Here is a 5,384-nt window from a genome sequence, read left to right as displayed (position 1 = left end):
TAGTGAAGATGCAGGACAATTCCATAACTACAAGGATTTCTCATATTGCCCTTTGCTAGTCATAACCACTTCTCTCGTGTCTCATCCCTCTTTATTTTACTTTCCTTCTTCCTGCTGCTCTTGGGTCTATTTTGCTCTTCTTTTCTAGATTCTTGGGAGCTATGTTATTGTTTTGAGACTTCCTCTTTACTAATTTATATATTTACTGCCATAAATTTCCCTCTCATCACAGCCTTAGGTATGTCCCATAAATTGTATGTGTTGTATTTTCACTTTCGTTGAGTTCAGTGTATTTTTATGATTTTCCTTGAGACTTGCTCTTTGACCCATAGATTGTTTTGAAGTGTGTGGTTTAGTTTTCAAAATTTTGAAGATTTTCATGTTATCTTTCTGTTATGATTACTATTTTGATTCCAGTGTATCATAGAACACATTATGTGTGATTTAACTCCTTTTATATTGTCAAGGTCTGTTTTAAGACTCAGAATATGGTCATACTTGCTTATGTTCTATAAGGATTTGAAATGAATGTATATACTGATGTTGTTTGGTGGAATGTTCTATACATATCAATTAGACCTATTGGTTGCTGTTGTTGAATTCCTATAAATATTTGCTGATTTTCAATCTAATTGTCCTATCAATTTTTGAGAGTTTAGTGTTGAAGACTTAAACTATTATGGATCCATCTATTTCACCTTTTAGTTCTATCAAGTTTTCATTCACATATTTTGTAATTCTGTTGTCTGTTGCACACAAATTTAGAATAGCTATGTCTTCTTTGTGGACTGGCCCTTTATCATTATATAATGTCCTTCTGTGTTTCTAGTAATTATCTTTGGTCTGAAGTATAATTTATCTGGTATGAATGTAGCCTCTTCTGCATTCCTTTGATTCATGTATAACCTTTCCATCCACTTACTTTCATCCTGACTATTAATAACTGTTGTTATTTTTAAAGTGTGTTTCTTTTAGACAGCCTATAGTTGGCTATTCCATACTTTATACCAGGGAGGTCATACAAAATCAGGTAAAGTGTCCTGATTTTTATTTATATTTATCTACTGGCCTTTTCCACAAATGATTTAAGAAAACCTCCAACAAGAACGTTTTCAAAATTAGGCCCAAGGAAAAGATGACACAGATATGTTGATCACAAGAGTTAAAATATTGTTATAATTTAGCTTTTAAACTTTGGAACTGAACTTCCTGGGAGTCAATATTGCTATAGTTGAGCTTAAATTTTGGAACTGAACTTCCTAGAAGTCAAAGTAACAACGTATTTCATGTATTTCTCATTGTCAGAAAAGAGACAGAGCATTTCAGTTACCAGTGATTCTGCTGCTGCTGCCAAGTCGCTTCAGTCATGTCTGACTCTGTGCGACCCCATGGACTGCAGCCTACCAGGCTTTTCTGTCCATGGGATTCTCCAGGCAAGAACACGGGAGTGGGTTGCCATTTCCTTCTCCAACCAGTGATTCTAGACCAGCACTGTCCAATAAACTTTCAGTACTAACTTTCTCTGCCTTCATTGTCAAGTATAATAACTGCTAGAGACACATGGCTGTTAAGCACTTCAAATGTGATTAGTAGCAGAGAAACTTGACTTTTATTTTTGTTAAATTTTTATTAATTAAAATTTAGTTAGCCATGGGTGGCTCACTGCTACTTAACTGAAGAATCCAGGTCTAGGGAAAAAAAGTTTCATAATGTAACTGAAGTCAAATGGACTGGGTTAATTTATATGAGTCACTTCAGGGGTATCCAACTCTTTGTGACCCCATGGACTGTATCCTTCCAGGCTCCGCTGTCTATGGGATTCTCCAGGCAACAATACTGGAGCAGGTTGCCATGCCCTCCTCCAGGAGATCTTCCTGACCCAGGGATTGAACCCATGCCTCTTATGTGTCCTGCATTGGCAAGCGGGTTCTTTACCGCTAGTGCCACCTGGGAAGCTACAGTTAATGAGTCAGAGGTATATGTGACTGTGAAGAAGCTACTTAATCTTTCTGAGTGTCAGTTTCTAGACCTGTGACATAAATACAATGATATCTAACTCTAAGACTCTGAGGAAATAAATAGCATGTGCGTTGTATTTAATCAAACCCTGACACACAGCAAACGCAGTCCAGTTTTATAATGCTTGGAATTACTTGGTTTATCAGATTTTATGCCACAAAACCTTTTACTCACACTAATATGGAAGTTATATAGAAGAATCAATAACTAGGAGTCAGAGTTATGCTTGAGCATCTTAGCCAATAACTGGTTTCTGTCCACAGAACCAAAGGCCGATCAACACTGAAAACAACCTAAAACCACTTCAGGCTGCTTGCGGATATTCTGTTCAAAAGCATGGGATTCTTTTTTTCTTGTCAAGTTGTTAAGAGTTTCAGCCCCAATATTACCAATGAGTAGCTCTTTCAAACTTGCTGTTCAGTATTTCTTCATTATGAGTGTATTAAGAGCAAAAATATTAATTTCAATGAGCTTTCATGAAGAGAATCATTACTTTTAATAAAAAAGGACAGTTGTTAAAATAGGAATACCATATGTTTTAGTGAAGATAATGTCCAGACTTTGGGCTTGATACACTGTTGTACAGTTGACTAGAGTCTGGCATCAAGCCCCAGCATACTGCCAAGAAAGGAAAATCAGAGGCTGTCACTCAGCTGGTGAGTCACTCACCAGCTATAGGTCTTGAATTTATCCCTTTTTTGTGTCAGTTTTATTATTTTGCAGATTTAGATAACTGGTACTTAAAACAGCTCCTGACTCAGCCTTCAGTCCAAGCAGTAACAAACAGAATTGCTCTAACAGTAATTAGAATGATACAAATAAAGTTTGGGATTGCTATTGCCTAGACTATAGGCTGCAGGTTAGAAATCTGAGTGTTTGTTTTAATATTACTTGCTTCTTACACTTTTCTGAGAAGCCTCTCCTGTCACACAAAGACTTAAGTGACAGTAGGCCGGCCTAGATGTTTAAGTAGCAAATGACTGGTGTGTGTGTATGTGTGTGTACATATGTTTGCAAAGTATATGAAACAGGCTTTATGGACTATGCTGCTGCTGCTGCTGCTGCTAAGTCACTTCAGTCGTGTCCGACTCTGTGCGACCCCATAGACGGCAGCCCACCAGGCTCCCCCGTTCCTGGGATTCTCTAGGCAAGAACACTGGAGTGGGTTGCCATTTCCTTCTCCAGTGCATAAAAGTGAAAAGTGAAAGTGAAGTCGCTCAGTCGTGTCTGACTCTTCACGACCCCATGGACTGCAGCCCACCAGGCTCCTCCATCCATGGGATTTTCCAGGCACTATAACAAACTGCAAACTCTCTTACGTTGTTTTCAGTAGAATTCTCCCCAAGATGATAGTGTAACAATGATCACTAGAAAGAAAAGTTTGTCTTGGGTCAGCTTGCTCCTTATGGAAACTATTTGACTAAGAGTTCCTACTCTACAGGAGGGTAGAGTTGTGAAAAAAAATGGCTGACATTCTTTGTTTGCAGGTTTGAAAGTGTCCTTAAAAAAATAACTCAGTTCTTCTAGCACAATCTTATATCAGTTCATCATACTTTTTATCTAAAATCATATGTGGCTTACTAGACTTTGAACAGTATTCATTACAAAACAGCCATTTAATTAGATGAATAACAAGTCTGAAACTGAGTCAGTTCTTTTGGGACAATAAAGCTGGGAGAAAATATTTCCCGGATATCAGTGGGAACTCGTGGTCTCTTATGCTATATCATGTCCCTGAGTCAAATTCTTTAACTATATTTTGTGGTCAGGTTTGAAGCCTTACACAGAGATTGAGTACTTATGTTCTTTGAAATAAAAATGTGATCATTAGACTTATTTGATAAACTCTTTGGTACCCTTTTTATATTCTGCTTTGCATGCTTTAATTTTGTCTTGCTTCTGCTTTAAAACTAAGAATGATAGTATCAGACCTATGTCTGCCCTAACATGGGACCAACCTCCAGAACTTGTTTCATTCTCTCTTGATAAGAGAAGAGGAAAAGGTGTCTAAAGAATAAGCCAGAATGAAGTTTTAGAAAATCTTCATATCAGAAAAGATTTCTTAATCCCTTGATTGCTACCTAATCTCAGTGGATACAATGATTTCAAGGGACATATAGGACAAGAGGAGGAAATAGTTAACTGAGTATGGTTCTGAGGAATAGGTGGTGATGATCAAAAATGATCAGCTTCCTGTGAGTCTTCACCAACAAGAGAGATTAACCAGGTGAAAGTTGGAGGTGGAAAGTGGGTCAGCCTGGCAGTAGGGACAGCATGAAGAAAGACACATAATGGTCTAGGAGAGCAGTACAAGGGGTTTACTTTTACTGGAGTTACCCAACTTTTGCTGAGTTGGGATGAAGGAGGGTAGAGGGAAGATGAAGCTGGGAAGAAAGGCAGGATCCAACTTAAGGAGCTAAAAATTTAACATTAGGGATGAATTTTCAGAGAAGGCAATGGCAACCCACTCCAGTATTCTTGCCTGGAAAATCCCATGGACGGAGGAGCCTGGTAGGCTGCAATCCATGGGGTCATAAAGAGTCGGACACTTACTGAGTGACTTCACTTTCACTTTTAACTTTCATGCATTGGAGAAGGAAATGGCAACCCACTCCAGTGTTCTTGCCTGGAGAATCCCAGGGAGGGGGGAGCCTGGTGGGCTGCCATCTATGGGGTCACACAGAGTCAGACACGAATGAAGCTACTTAGCAGCAGCAGCAGCAGCAGGGATGAATTTTAACTATGGTCAGGTATGCATTTTTTTTTTTTTGAATTTTTTTTTAAATTTTATTTTATTTTTAAACTTTACATAATTGTATTAGTTTTGCCAAACATCAAAATGAATCCACCACAGGTATACATGTAAATATCACTAGACAACTCTTGAAAGGCACATTTTGGAAAGGTATACTGGAAGTAGTGAGATCTTAACACTTAGCATAGTAGTACTAAGAAGTTGTTACCAGGGTGATGATTATGAGCCTGTTGTAGTTCAGTTGCTAAGTCATGTCCAACTCTTTGCAACCCCATAAACTGCAGCATGCCAGGCTTCCATGTTCTTCACTATCTCCTGAAGTTTACTCAAACTCATGTCCACTGAGTCAGAGACGCCATCCAACCACCTCATCCTCTGTTGCCCTCTTCTCCTGTTGTCCTCAATCTTTCCCAGCATCAGGGGTCTTTTCCAATGAGTCCACGTTTCACATAAGGTGGCCAAAGTTTTGGAGCTTCAGCATCAGTCCTTCCAATGAATATTCAGGACTCATATCCTTTAGGACTGACTGGTTTGATCTCCTTGCTGTCCAAGGGACTCTCAAGAATCTTCTCCAACACCACAGTTCAAAAGCATCAATTCTTCAGCACTT

The sequence above is a fragment of the Bos javanicus genome, chromosome 15 (assembly GCF_032452875.1).
Source record: "Bos javanicus breed banteng chromosome 15, ARS-OSU_banteng_1.0, whole genome shotgun sequence".
In the NCBI taxonomy this organism is placed as follows: Eukaryota; Metazoa; Chordata; class Mammalia; order Artiodactyla; family Bovidae; genus Bos; species Bos javanicus.
The sequence above is the reverse complement of the archived record's forward strand: the minus strand, read 5'-3'. Positions refer to the sequence as shown.